Source organism: Thalia democratica, chromosome 3 (genome assembly GCF_965202585.1).
Source record: "Thalia democratica chromosome 3, ktThaDemo2.hap1.1, whole genome shotgun sequence".
Lineage (NCBI taxonomy): Eukaryota > Metazoa > Chordata > Thaliacea > Salpida > Salpidae > Thalia > Thalia democratica.
The window spans coordinates 46,793,922-46,810,040 of record NC_139167.1 but is presented as its reverse complement, the minus strand read 5'-3'; the positions used below and the strand labels follow the sequence as shown (position 1 = coordinate 46,810,040).

Below are 16,119 nucleotides of genomic sequence, written 5' to 3'. Positions count from 1 at the left end.
CTGCTAAAAAACTATAAAACAAACATCTATTATTTCTAATTTTAGTAAAAATTTCAATAAAAACTTGTTTGTTAGAAGAGATTAGTTTCCGTTAAATTGACTTTAAACTTAGTCAAAGTTTCCCGTTTTCTTTCTTTCTGTTTTTTTTAAATTAAAAAAATATTTTATTTCATTTAAAGAGATAGGTTAACATTTTTTTTTGTTTTTAAAGATAAATTTAATTTATATTTTCTCTTAAACAAAAATTAATATTTTTTAAAACTAATAGTTAGTGCAGGTGGAATTAAATATGATGAATTTTACTTGCTTGACCCAAAAAAAATGTATATAGTTGCAGAGGATTAGTAAATCTGATGTTTTTCTACCATAGAAAAAATTAATTAATTAATCTTAAGTTTAGCTTTTATCTTTTATCATTTTATTATATATTACATACAATTACTATGTATTTGTTTTTACCATAACACTTTTATTATGCATTGCATTATATACAGCAGTTATATTTATATGAAAAAATTGTTTTTTTTGTAGTTATCCGGATTTTTAATTATCCGGACATTTTTACAGAAAAATCTTGCCGAACGTGTCCGGATAAGTGAATAAGCACTGTATTGATATTTATTTATAAAATGTTATGTTTGAAGACTTTTTTTAATCTTGACTTTAAGTCAAAGTATTTTATTTCGTGTAATGCTTCTAGTACAGTTTCTTGTATTTTTCGTACATTTATTCATTGTTAATACAAATTTTAGTTTATAGACTCGATTTATATTAAATGAATAGTTAAGTTTAAGTACCTAATTGCTTAGAAACCTATTTTAATAAATAGTAGTTTAGTTTCAATCAGCACTTATAACCTAATAGAATAATAGTATAAGTTTTGTTTACCTTTTATAAATCGACTTTATTAATTATCTAAGTCATTCTACACATTAGTCTAAGAAACTACTTAAGGATATTGTTATAATAGCGCGTTAAGTTAGTAACTGCCAAGCCCGCGTTACATAACCAAGCACATCCTTCGATCGGTTTATCACTCTTTTTATTTTTACTATCACTGTTACCCCTTACCCTCGGTCGGTAACTTGCTTTTTTGTTTTTTTATTACTTAATCATTTTTTTACATTTTTTTGTTTTATTTTATTTATTTTACTTTCGTGCAAAAATGTTTCGTGCATAAATGTCTCTTCGTGCAAAAGTGACTCTTCGTGCATATTTGACCCTTCGTGCAAAAATATTTTTGTGCATATTAGACCGTTCCCGTATGATACAAGTTAAATGAATCATGTTTTTTTTTTAATTTGAGTTTATTGGATCGGTGCTATACCCCATAGAAAAAGTGGAACATTTTTGTTTAGTCTGTGTAGCATATCTTAAAAATTGAATACAAGTTTTTACTAAATTTATTTTCAAAATTTTTCCGTGAATTAACCTTAATAGTCAGTGTCTTTTTTTAATAAACTTAATAATTTTTGGCATATTGGTTATTTTTTATTTTTCAGTTTTGGTCTTAAATTAAGGTATCCTTGCTTAGTCATTTTTTTTAAGATCTAAAATCAGTCACATTAAAAATATTTTAGTTAAACATTAAAAAGATATGTATTTTTTCAAATTTGCTACGCAAACTTATAACTACAAAAGAGATTTATTAAATATGCAGTTTTATTATTTTATAATATTGAACAATTTTTTTATTTATTCGTCATTGAATTTAGATTTATTTATTTTTGACCTAGTAGGAAAACCGTACATAAAAATTAAAAATTATAAAAAAAAACGCCCAATATCCCATAAAATATTAAGTTTAAATAAAAAACAAAAACACAGACTATTAAGGTTAATTCACTGAAAAACATTTAAAAAAAAGTTAGTAAAAAAAATGTTATTTTTTTGAGATATGCTACGCAGACTAAAAATGCTAAAATGTCCGATTACTAAAGTGCCGTCAAGTCTAGCAACGTCAAGTCCGAGGATGATCAAATCTAATCTAGTTTATTCTCTTTAAAAACTTCAGTTTATATAATCTATTAAAAGTTTTATCATTTGATTTTCTTTTTTGTTTTAAGTACAATTATATTAAGACTTATGTTGATAAATGTTTTTATTTCTACTTACCATATTATAAAAAGAGTCAAAACAACGTAAATACGATCAAAATAACTACAAAAATGATATTAAAAAAAAAAGTTAAATAAATAAAGTACAGTTAAATAAAGTTAAATAAAGTACAATTAAGAAGAAAAAATGCTCGTAAAAACTAATTTTTATAAAGTTATTTTGATTATAAAAAATAAATACATCAAATTCAGTACTAACTTAAGTCGTACTAAAGTCTTTAAAATGTTATATAAACTTAAGTGAAAGTTATTAGATAGATTAACTAGACCAGGGGTCGGCAGCCTTACATAAGTAGTGGGCCAATTTTATTTACAAAAACTTACTCACGGGCCGCACTATACAAAAAAAATTCTTCGCGGGCCGCAGTTTTCAGAAAATTGTTGTAATAATTAATACAAAAATACTACTTTAAACCAAAAAATGTGGCAAAATAAGCTATGAAAGAGCACTAGTAATGCGTAATTACTTAAATTAAACCCTAGTTGCAAGTTTTTACCATCAAAACCTTTTTTTCTATTGTTTTAAAAAATCATGCTTTTAACTGAAATTTACCTCGCAGGCCACAGGTTTAGTCTTCGAGGGCCGCATTTTTCACGTGGGCCGCAGTTTGCCGACCCCTGAACTAGACGATATTTAATAACTCTCGGGCTTGTTGTATTAACAAAAAAGTCTTTTAAGTGGTATATTTAAAAGTTAAGATTTTCCACTAAATAAAACAAAAGTATTTAAATTCGCCTAATATTTGTTTAAATTCTATTATCTAAAAAGGCCTGTGCAAGTTGTAGAACAATTTGTGCAAGTTTTTAAGCTTAAAATGGTAATTTACCGACTATAAAATAGTAATAGATTAGTCAAAAATTGTACAACGCTAGCGCTAGACTTACAGTATAGCATATATACTGTAGAATGAAGATGTTTGTACTTGAACATTAAGTTTATAACAGTTTAATTTTTAACATTTACTTGCTTAAAAAATACACAGTAGTTACGTAAATAACAAGAAGGGGACACGTTCAAAATAGACCCGATCAAAATCCACCTAGTCAAATTCGAGAACCGCTTACCAATAGAGGGTAAGGGTTAGGGGTAACAGTGATAGTGAAAAATAGATAAAAGATAAATTAAGAAAATGCAAAAAAAATATAAAATATAATCATAAATAAAGAAAATACAAAAAATAATCGGGTGGATTTTGATAGTATACCAACAAGAATATATAACTTAAACATAGTAATAACAGCTTAGTTTATGAATTCAACAAAGTAGAAAAAAAACTACTAAATCTTATTTAATCAAAAATTAAAGTTTTTTAACCAAATAGGATTTATTTTAATGTTAGTTTATGTTTATGTCTGAACTACGTGGTCTCCAGTAACTTACTAACTGACAGCTTTACTTACAACTAGCTACAATTATAAGTTACAAAACTATTTCCTAAGTTATGAATAAAACACACTTTGAATAAATGCAGTTTACTTTATTTTAAATAATAATTCTTAGTTCTGAAGAAAGAAACTATTAAATCAAGACACAAATAAAATCTATAAAAAGTATTAACAATCGTAAAGTTATATAAAACACTAACATAAACTCCGCGATGTAGACGTTTTCTCGAAACTTGTGAATAAAACGTTGAACTTAGTCGTAACTTGATCGTAACGCAGAATAACTAAGCAACTAAATAAGCAACTAACGCGTATTTGAAAGACAAACGCAAATATATACGCGTCGGAATAAAATTAACTCCCTTGAGTTGTTTTGGGAATTGGTATAATTGTTTTGAGAAAGCTTATCATTGATTTTATTGTTACAGAAAATTCCGTATTTATTCACACGCTTTAAAATAAGAAAATGAAATGTTAATATCATTACAGTAGACTACCGCTTAAGTACGTACTTTTTTTGGTACGCACCCCGCCTTAAGTACGCACTTATCCAGATAGACAAAAAGAAGTCCTGAAACGTTTTCCTTTCAAATAAAAAAAATCAAACACTTTTTAGCTAGTGGAAATTTATAATAAATGTATTATACTTTCTAAATTAAATGTTTAACAAAAATCTCAACTGTAAAAAACAAAACTAGGTTTATTCTAAACCGAAATAATTTAGCAAATAACGGAAAAATGGTTTTAAGTAATAAATAAAACTAAACTTAGCTCGACTAGCAATCTATTCAGAATAATAAAAAAAATCTTGGCTCTATTTATTCATGTCAAAAAGTGTGAGCTGCTTGCTTTTTTTCTGTGCGAGCCCTGCTCAGATAAGGCTGCTTTGTTTAGCAAACGTTGATATTTTTCATGAGTGCTTTTTAGCTTGTGATAGAGCTCAGGAGCTATACCAAATGCTGCTTCGCTAGAGAGCTGACACTCTGTTTCCACAGCTTCAGTGTATAGCTTGTTGTACCCACGAAATTGACATTGACTAGATCCTCTTTCTAGTTCATCAATTGCCTGTTGATTTTCAATCGCAATTGCTCCAGCATACTCTGAGCTATTTTCGTCGTCAATTTCCACGAACTGCTCAATTAGTTGATGATTGATTTCAACTTTCATTTCGTTGAACGGGTGTGCAAGGTCTTCAACATCTACCTCCTTTGCATGACTTGAGTCATCTTCTTGATCGACAAATTGAATTTTTAGACCAGCTTTCCGAAAGAAATTTTGGATCGCTTTTGCTGTCACATTATTCCAGGCTTCTGTGATGTAGCAAGCAGCATCAAATAAGTTTGCTGGTTGGCCATGGGCAACATATATCATTGACTGGCATTGACTTGCTATATTAAATGTATGTATTAATTATGTAGAAACTTTTTATAGAAAAAATAAATCATTTTAAAATCTATTAAAAAATTTTGCAGATTAGAATTACGTATTAAATGTTATTTAAAATAAAACAAACTTGTTTATTTGGCTTAATAAAAGTAAAGAAAACGTAAGAAAGAACGTTTTTTCAATAACTTCTAAAGGGTAACCTAAGGAGCCAAAAATACTTTTAATGTTACTGATTTCTTCACTTAGTTTCACCTTAGAACATATTTTATGTGCTCGAAAAACTAAGCATTTATTACGATATTAAGTTGTTTTTTTGTGAGGTGGGACAAAAAGACTGCCAAGGAATATATTGGCCTATGAAAGTTGGTTTTCTATAAATGGATGTGTTTAAAGAGGTTGGTGTTCTTTGAACTAAGACATCAAGGAAAGGTAAAGAGCCATCAGCTTCATGCTCACGAGTGAACTTAAGTGAAGGATGTAAGTTGGAGATTCGGTCAAATAAATCATCAACATTGTAGTCTGTCTTGTAAGAAATAAAAATATCGTCAACATATCTAAAGTAATTAAGAGGTTTTTCTATATTCGTAAATAAAATGGACTCAAAATAGCCGACAAATATATTTGCTAACACAGGACCCAGGGGGCTGCCCATCGCGACACCGTCGACTTGTCTATAGATGTAATTGTTGAACCTAAATTCTACGTTCTTAGCTGCCATATAAAGCAAACTCTGGCATATCTCTTTTGGAAACATTGGTGGATTTAGATTTGAATTATAAAGCTCGTTTACACATATGTTTATGGTTTCATCTAAAGGTACATTTGTAAAAAGATTTTTTATATCGAAAGAACACATTTGGTCGGATAAACAGGGGTTATTACGTAGATTGTCAACAAAATTAAAGGAATCTTTTACGCAAAATTTGGAAAATTTGTTAGAAACTTGACTTAAGATAGGAATTAAAAATTTTGCTATTTTATATTGGGAAGAATTTATCATATCTAAGATGGGTCTGCATGGAAGGCCTTTTTTATGCGTCTTCGGAAGTCCATAAAGTTTAGGGCATTGGGATCCAGTTGGTCTAATAGACTCATAAACATCTTGGGAAATAAAACCTTTAACATACCAGCTTCTGAGTTTCTTTTGAAAAGCTTTCTCAATTTTAACAGTTGAGTCAGCTTTTTCAACCGGGCCTAGCTTAATAAATTTAGATTTGTCATCTAAAATAGCATTCATTTTGTTTATATAATCCTCCTTATTTAAAATAACAAAATAAGTACCTTTATCTACTTTTAAAATAACAATTTGATTATTTGATTTCAACGATTTGTAGGCTAAATTGCAACTTTTAAACATTTTAAAATCTGCATTGTTTATTCTACTATTTTGTAAGGAATGAGATAAATCATATAACTTAGCATAACATCTATCTAATTTATTCTGCGAAAAAGGTTTGTGGTGTTTTAACTGTCCAGTAAGAATTTCAAATACTGAGAAAATACATTCTCGTTGTTGTTGAAAAGGTACGGAAAAACGTAGAACATTTTCTAAAAAGAAATATTCTTTCAAATTAGTTATAAGATATTCTTTCAAAAAAGTTTAGTAAAAACTACTATGTTACTATGCCAAAAGACAATAACGAAACTGCCAGTATTTACGTTTAAACCCATTATTTTATACAAAACAAAAAGATTCTAAACATTTAAAGATGCATTGAAAAGAAAATTGATTGTTATAAACACATGAAAAATTTTAATTTTGTTTTCAACTAAAAAGTACATATTTTATTAATATTTAACTCGCAAAATTTAATAAACAAAATAGATAACATTTTCTTTAATGTATTTTACAAAACAATAAGTAGTATTTTCATGCACAAAGTTTTATAGGATTCAAGTATAAAGTAATTCTTTTTAAAGTGACATAAAACTTATGCATTATAGAAATTTAGAAAGAGAAAAGTTTAGCGAGTGCTTTTTTCGATTGTTAACAGTCAAAACTAAATGGGAGTTGAAAGTACTTTTAAAGTCAAAACTTATAGGAAAAATTTATTACGAGTCGAATTTGAAAGCTTTAAACTTGAACTTGATTATTTTACGAGCAAAAAATCTGATAATTTAGTTTTGTTTTAAAATTAGAGTAAATGTAGTTACTAAAATTTTAATATAAAAATAGGCTTATTAAACTTTTTTATTGTATAATTGTTATTTCATAGCTTTTAATAAGTAGTTCATTTACTAAACTGTAACTTATAATATAAAAAACTTCATAACACATCATTTAAAGTAAAAATGCTATAAAATTTTACAATTCAGAAATTTTATCATAAAATAAAGAAAACAAACACACTTAATAGTTTCTTTCAGTTTAACTTATTAAAAACATTACCTGAGTTTAAAAAAATTTAAAATAGATTTTCATGTTAATAAAAATTACAACTTTTTACCTTTATTAAAGTCTGTTTTGTTAGTTTTGTTAAAATATTTATATTTTTGTCAAAAGGGCTTTATGATAAATGTTACAAGTTTTAGACCTGCTATTAGTAATTCCGACTCTTTTCTATTCTGTGTTATAATTTCTTTTTTGTTAAAGGAATCAAATACTGCCAAATTGTTTTTTCTCTTTAGCTAAAATGTTGCTTAATACACTAGTTTCTGATTTTGTTTTTGAAGAATTGTAATAGCCTGAGTCTTGTTTATAACTTTTAAGCTGCACTGTTGGCACCTGATATTTTGGCTCGCTATCATACTTTTTATTGTAACTGATATTTTTCTTCTGTTGTTTCTGGTGTTTTTCTTTGCTAAGTTTACCTTGTTTTGCTGTAAAAGCAAAAACTTGCTTATAAGCTCTATTAGCTTTTTTTTTCCGCTGTTGAGGGTTACTTGAATAATAGTTTCCGCTTAATCTTTTTTGTTGAAACTTTTGGTTATAGTTTAAAGTCTTATCTACAGCATACTTAGACCCTTGAACTGTTTTACTATTAGGACCTGTCACGTTTGCGGCTTCTGGAATGTTATTTTTACCTACAACAATATCAAACTGGACTTTCTCTCCTTGTGCAAGAGACCTTAAGAGTTTGTTAGGGTTGTTTTTGATGATAGCTGTATAATGAACAAAAATATCGCTGTTCTGATCATCACGATGAATAAAACCGTAACCCTTGCGAACATTAAACCATACTACTTGACCTGTTACTCTAATTGCTATAGTGTTTTTGGTTACCTGAGCTTTTTCTTTGGCTGTTTGTGACGCTTTAGTTGTATTAAGTGTTTTTGTGGGTAAGTATTGATGACATGACAAAAACTGTGCTATGTTAATATTGTTACTACTATTCCCATTGTATGATTCTCTTGGTTTAAATTATTTCTATCTTGATTATTTTGACGATAATTGTAATTATGATTAATACCATTATCTCTTAAATGAAAATTTTGTTGATTATTAGGACGGACTCGCTTATGGTAATTTATTTTAGACTTATAATGATTTTGCTCATACTGCTGTAGTCTATCGTAATTAACTCGCTTAGGTATTAATGCGTTTTCTTTATAAGCATTCCATATGGTTTGTCCTTTTCTTTTAAAAACTTCTAAGCTTTCATCAAAATGTTCCCTAATCTTATCTTTAATCGAAAAGGGCATTAAGTATGCCAGAAAAAAATTAATTATGTCCTGCTCTGGACATTTGGCCCAACTCACGGCTGTAGCAAATATTTTATTAAAGTTTGCACACTCGTTCCAAATTGGAATTTTATCTAAAATTTCAGCTAACTGATTATCCCTATTAATAAAAAAGTTTCTTAAAGAAGTGTAATTTTTCTCACCTCGTTCTGTAATTTTATAATAATCTGACAACTCTTCTGTTGGCCAAAACCCAATTAAAAACTTATACTTTTCTGTATCACTAGAAATTCTTTCGTTAAACATTTCCTCTTCGAAAAACTAATAATATCACGAGGGTTTCTTACAAAGTCTAACCTTTTAAATTTTTTACTTAGTCTTTGCGCTTTAAATGTGTCAATAAAACTATTAAAACTGCTTTGAGTATTATTTTTGTAATCATCGTAAAAAGGCTCGCGTTTTTCTAGCATCGTACGTTTGTAATGTTGTGACCTAGACTCATTTAATATAGTATTCAAATTTTGAATTTCGTTTTGCAATTTTCTTAACTCTTCTTCATTTTTTAGCTGCTTAACTTCGCTTGATTTTCTAAATTGTTGTTGAATACTATTCCACGGACAAAATTCAATATTATCTTCCATCATTTCTGCTTGATAAGAATTATTAAGATTGAGATCGTCATTGTTGTTTGTAAGCATTTCTTCTGTTGACTGCTTAAAGATTCCTAACCAGAAGATAAAAGGTTCTTAATAGACACTGCGTGGTTTCCACTTTAACCAAATAGGCTATATTTTAATGCTTGTTTATGTTTATGTCTGAACTACGTGGTCTCAAGTAACTTACTAACCTTCAGCTTTACTTACAAGTAGCTACAATTATAAGTTACTAAACTATTTCCTAAGTTATGAATAAAACACACTTTGAATAAATGCAATTTGCTTTATTTTAAATAATAATTCTTAGTTCTGAAGAAAGAAACTATTAAATCACGACACAAATAAAATCTATAAAAAGTATTAACAATCGTAAAGTTATATAAAATACTAACATAAACTCCGCGATGTAGACGTTTTCTCGAAACTTGTGAATAAAACGTTGACCTTAATCGTAACTTGATCGTAACGCAGAATAACTAAGCAAATAAATAAGCAACTAACGCGTATTTGAAAGACAAACGCAAATATATACGCGTCGGAATGAAATTAACTCCCTTGAGTTGTTTTTGGAATTGGTATAATTGTTTTGAGAAAGCTTATCATTGATTTTATTGTTACAGAAAATTCCGTATTTATTCACACGCTTTAAAATAAGAAAATGAAATGTTAATATCATTACAGTTTGATTTAAGTAGATTGATAATAAGAAAAAGTTAATATAAGGAAAGTATTTTGAAACTATAATAAGTAAATATAAACTGAGCATTAAAAGTTTTTTTTTATTAAAACTATGTATACATTAAGTTTTGGTTAAGACAGAAAAAAAGTTTTAATAATTTGTTATTATTTTTTATTTTAAATTTATTAATAGTTTTGTTAACATTAGATAGTTTTTAAAATAAATACTGATAGAAATAAATCTAAAAAAAAACAAAGTTTTACTGATCAGGTTAGAAACGATCGGGTAAAACATAATCGGGTTAGAAATGATCGCGGGTTAGAAATGATAGTAAACTGTTTTAACTAAAGTAAAAGAAAATAAGAAACATTAACAAATTATTGTTCAAAAAACACAAATATGTGCTTTAAATATTTACTTATATAAAACTTTAGTTTTATATAACAGCTATTTACAAGCAAATATGTTTATTGTACGTCAACCATTAAAGTTATAATCGAAGAGCACTTGTAAAATAGTTATAAAATAGTAAGGCTATAAAAACATTTTCAAAAATTAAAGTTTTTTAAAGTTTTTTATAATATATATGTAATATTTTAGGGAAATATTTTCATTAAACATATATTTTGAGTCATCTAAAAAAATTGTGTAATTGATTTCCATAAAAGAATATTTAGTTACTGCAAATTATTTTAATCTTTATTCCTGTATGATTATTATTTTTTTTTTTGTTAAATCAGAGTTGTTACTTTAAAACAAAGAATTAAATTTAGAGAAAAAACTAAAATTTGTTACTTTTAACAAAGTTTGAAATTTACTCAAATATTTACGTCTGATTGAGTTAAAGCTTATTCTAGTAAATTTAATATAATAAAATTAATTTTTGTTTCATTAACTAAATTTTTAGTGAAAAATTATCAAAAAAATTTAATTCTAGTATTTATTAAAACTTAAAAAAAAATTTTCAAAGTTTTTATATAAATTTTATCATTATTCTTTTTTTATGATACTTATGAATAAATATACTTTTTAAAAATAACTAAACAATGATCAAAAGTTTAAAAAATTTATTGTAAATAGAAAATTTTACACTTTAATCAAACTCACTTATATTGATTTATATGAAGTCAGAAGTTGAATTTATTGTTACAAAAAAGAAAACATTGTACACATAAAGAAAGACAACATTTCAATGAGCAAACTACTTGAGTTGCTAAGTCATTGAAAAATGTTTTCATGCTTTTGTTTGCTAGTTTTAGAATTTGAAAAAATAGAAGTTTAGTGTAATTTAAAGGTTAATATCTATCATAAGATTGAGTTTATGTTTTAAAAAATCAAGATTAACCAATTTTTAATTAATATGTTACATGTTTTGTTCATTAAAGCTAAAAAACAAAAGTACTAAAATATTCTAAGCTATCAAAAATATTAATTTTTCTTAACTCATTATTAAATTTTTTATTGTTATCAAAAAAAGTTTTGTTAGACAAGTAAAATATACAATAAAGATGTTTTTATTATTTTCAAACTTAAAGTATACTTTAAGTTAAAGTTGTACAAGTATTTACCAAAGTATTTTGAAATATATTCAATAATGATTTTAAGTTTCGTTTACTTTTAAACACAATAGAGTAAAAGCTAAATTCACAGAAGTAAAATAATGAAAACTAAACACTTATATTATACTTTTATATTTATTTTATTCGTATTTTAGACTACTCTAATGATTAAACTTCTAATAAAAGTAAATAAATTAAGTATTTCTCACACAGTTTGTTTTTGTTTCTTAAAAACAATTTTTTAAGTTTACTTTTAATTTAAAAGTCCAAACTAATTGTAAAGTTGCTAAAACCAATTAATAAATATGTTATCATATTTTATAAAATCAATACTAAAAAAGTTTTTAACAGAATTCTGAATATTTTATACCAGGAGTTTTAAAACTATGTGAATTTTACAAAAAGTGTCATTGAATAAAACATTATGTGCACGTTACCTAAAAAAGTGTATATAATACATGAACGATTGTTACTAAAGTTTACAAAATTATTTTTAAAGTAAACGAGTTACACATAATATTAGTACCATAGTTATGTATGTTAAATATATCTGTACAACAATTTTTTTTACACACTTCTTGTGTAAAAGTAGATAGTTTGTGTAGTTGCAATATATTTTAAGTTCTAAACTTTTGTTTATAACATAAAAACAATTACTTAATATCTAAAGTTTTTGACACAATTAAAAGTTTGTTTAAACTTGAAAGAAGTGTGTAATTTTCAAGTCACGTACGTTAAGTTGTGTTTAAACTTGTAAAAGAAAAGATAAAAAAAGTAAGTAAGAATAAGCTTATACTTTTTTATTTAGTTCTTATTGTTCCGTGTAAGTTATAAAAACTAAGCAGTTTAACTTTTACTTTTAGTAGCAATGAAGAAAATTTTAGATCAAGAAGAGTAAGTATAATTAAAAAGGTATGGGTTATGAAGTTAACAATACAAGCTGTTTTTGCACAAAATGCTTTACTTTTTTTTTATAAAAACTTAAAACATGTCATCTAATTTATTTATTAACAGTTAAGTAAAAGCCAACTTTAAGTACTTTTAAATTTTAGATATTAAATGATTATAAATGAACAACAATTATTGTTAGAAATTATTATTACTAATTCTTCTATTATAATAAAACCATAAGAAGTTTTGAAAGTCAAATTTTTACGTAAAAAATTAAAATAAAATATAAGCAATGTTTTATAAAATTATAGATTAGAGTAGAAAATTATAATTAGCTCTAAGTAAATTTATAAGCACAATTTCAAAGTCTTGCATTTATATAAAAAAATAGAAAAAAAAAAAAAAACTTCTTATCAATTATTATGTCTGCATTACACTGGGAAGCTCGTAGAAAGCAATTTAGTATAAACAAAAGTAATAACATAAAGTTAAAATGGCAAGAAAATTTACAAATCAATGAAAAAAAGCAAGGTTTATGATTGAAAAGTTTAAAATTTTTCTACTAAATTCGTTAGTGTTAAAGTAAATCATTAATATTCTATGTTTTGATTTTTGAAAAATAATAAAATAATCATAACTTCAAGAGGAGAAATTTAATATAAGTAAATCAGTAATAATGAAAAAAAAAAAAAATTTAATAATTTTATTTAATTAAACATCTGTATCGAAATATTAAACTATAAAAAATTCACAAGTTTTACTTAAAAATCGATAAAACTAAATTTTGTAAGCTTTTCTCTCTCTTTAAAAAAAAGTATTGAAAATGCTCTTTTCATCTGTTAAATAAAAGAATGGTTGCTTTGGTTTAATTGTCTAAAAAAATATGTTGATGCAATTTTACTTTTATATCTTTAATGAAAGAGCTTATAACTTTATATTTTTACAGCAGAAAATGAGCACCAGGGGTTTCCAAATATCCCAAATTTAAAAGATATTTTACCAAAAGATGTTTCAGACGAAAGAAAAACAAAAAGTGTTGAAGATGAAAAACAGTTTTTTAGAAGTCAGCACCTTGAGAAATACAATGCTAAACTTCCAAATCGACTTAATGTTAGAACTATTACTAATTATTTTTATTTGCACTGTTTGAAGTTAAAGATAACTATGTAATAAAAATTTAAGCATTTTGAACAGTTCAAAACTTTTAAAAGTTATGCTAGGTTAAAAGTATGATTATTTGTGCAGTAGAAATTTTCTTTGCAACTATGTAAATAATATACTTAAAACTCATGGGAAATATCTCACAATTATTTTATAACCTTACTTTAATATAAACAAATTACAAAATTTTAAATTTACGATAATAATAAACAGTTATTAAATTATACCTAATGCACTTTTATTAAACTTAATTTTTTTTTTGTATTTATTTAAAGTTTGTTTAAATAAAAGTCTTAAAACAATTGTTATAAAAATTTAGTCTTTGACCTACGGACAGCAGTGGTAGAGAAGAAACAAAGTCAAGAAAATTGTTGTACTTCGGAAAACAATTAAACCAATACATTATCTATCTATCACTGCTTGAATAAATAAAATAATAAATCTGTTTTAGCTTTATTGTCTTCGCTTTATTTACTAAGTTATTTTATTACAAAAACTAAATAGTTTTATTTTTTGAGTTAAACAATTAAAACAACCTGAAAAATAGTAAAATCGAAATAGTGACTTTATATTGGTTTTAAGTTTTAGAAGTAAGTAAGTTAAGTGAAAAAAAAAACGAAAATGCTTAAAAAATTGTTGGTACTAGGACCTGGTGTACAAAAAGACTTCTCGGTCATCTAATCGTACACCACACTTAACTTGAAATTATAATGCTTAAAAAAGAAAACTTTACTTAAGAACACAACTAAAATGGACTGTTAAGTTAAATGTTTTATTTTAAATTAAATAAGATCAGAGTATATTCGCCAAACAGACATCTCACTTGGCTACAATCTCGTACTCAGTTGTTGTAATATAGTTTTCAAGCAGAGAATTGAGTTTTTTTTTTTTTTCAGGTTAAACAGTTTTTTACATAAACTTTTTAAACTTTATTTATAAGAAGATATAAAGTTTACATCGGCAAGACTTACCAAAACTTAATATATTAAACTATCGTTCCAAGATGTTTATCAAACGACAAAAATACGTAGTAAAAATTATGTTGTAAGGTCTAAAGGAGTGAACTATATTTAAGAAATAAAGAACTAACTTTAAAATCTTATATATTTGCATAATCTCACTTGGTTTTAAAAGCAAATATATTACTTAGTTTTTTCAACTTATATTACAATGTTTGTATTGGCTTTTTGTTTACATTAGCAATATTTGTATAAGCAAGTAATTTAAAATTTCAAATATCGTGCCCAGTATACACGTAATATAAAAGTTTTAAGCAAGTTATAGATTATTAGGTATTATATAAAAACTAGTTATAGTAATAGGTTTCAAAAAAAAAACCTTTTTATAAAAATTATTAAACACATATTAATATATACAACTAACACATACAACTCAACACATACAACTAACACAGTTGCACTAGGAAAATAAAAAAACTTGCCAAAGTATTATTTGTATGTGTTTTCCAGCTTAACTAGTGCGAAAAATTTCAACTATTCTTAAAAAGTATGTAAATTTTAAGTACTGGCTTTATATATGGAGCTTGTACTTTATTTTATTACTCTTAAGCGTAGTTGCTTAACTAGATGGTTATTTTTATACATTCTATATAAAAATTTTACCATTAAAGACTTCTTACAGAATCGGAAATGTTTCTTTAAAACCGCTTGATTAATAGTCATCTATTATAAAAATCTAATACATATAATACTTTAATTTAGCAAAAAAAAGGTTAATTTCATAATTATGTATAAATAAAACCTATTTTAACAGTATCTTAAAGTAAGTGTATTTATGCAATTTTGTACATCACCAATACCACCATTATAACTGATATTTACTGAAAATAAATAAGGTATAGTGACGTTATTGTCCAAATGAAAACTTATACTTACAAAAATTGATTAATTTTATTAACAAAGATATTTAATTAATTATTTAGATAGGTGAAAAATCAGATAAAGAGTATCAATCATCTTAACTAGGAAGTAAAAAATTGCGGAACAATGTGAGAATAATGTTTTGTGTTAGAACAGTTCGTCAGATCATAGAGTATGGTATGTTTCTGCAAATCTGCAGAAACCTATACTTTTGTGCGAATAACCTTGCTTTTATTCCGGCTTGAAAAGACTCTGCTTTCTTAGCTTTTAGTATTCATTTATACTTAGTTATGCGCTCCTGAGAGATAATTTTGACATATATGTACTCTTTAGCATTTTTAGTGTCGTAAAAATTAAACGAATTAAATACTACCAAATTGTAACATTTAGCGCTTTAATTTGACAAAAAGCTGCATTGCAAAATTGATTCTAATGGAAGCTGTAGCTTCAAAAATCAAAATCATATAATTTTATGTTACAAAAACTTGCATAAAATGTTACTATTGAGAATTGAATACGTTAAATGTTTGATTTTCAAAATAATATAAACGTTTTTGAGTTAAATTGTGATTTTATAATACCTGTTCAAAGTATAGGTTTAATTGTTTGCTAACAAAAGATCCTAGTGAAGTAACTTCACTGGAATATAAATAAAAACAAATTCTACAGTAATCTTCCTTTATTCTACCAACATATGTTTCTGTGTGTCAACGAATCAACACACTTCAACTGGGTTCTGTAAAAAATAATTACCGTAATGTAAGAATAGAAGCATAGAATAAA

The 16,119-nt window shown here is 25.7% G+C and overlaps 1 long non-coding RNA gene across 2 annotated transcripts; it reads left to right on the top strand.

The window, feature by feature from the left end:
• The first annotated feature begins 12,612 nt into the window (after positions 1–12,612).
• LOC145832003 (uncharacterized) lies at positions 12,613–13,907 on the top strand. 2 transcript variants are annotated; one of them, XR_014369709.1, is made up of 3 exons: positions 12,613–12,826; positions 13,245–13,405; positions 13,776–13,907. It is a non-coding gene; the product is annotated as an uncharacterized LOC145832003 (long non-coding RNA). The 2 variants fall into 2 exon arrangements; XR_014369708.1 differs by having other exon boundaries at positions 13,242–13,405.
• The last annotated feature ends 2,212 nt before the right edge of the window (positions 13,908–16,119 follow it).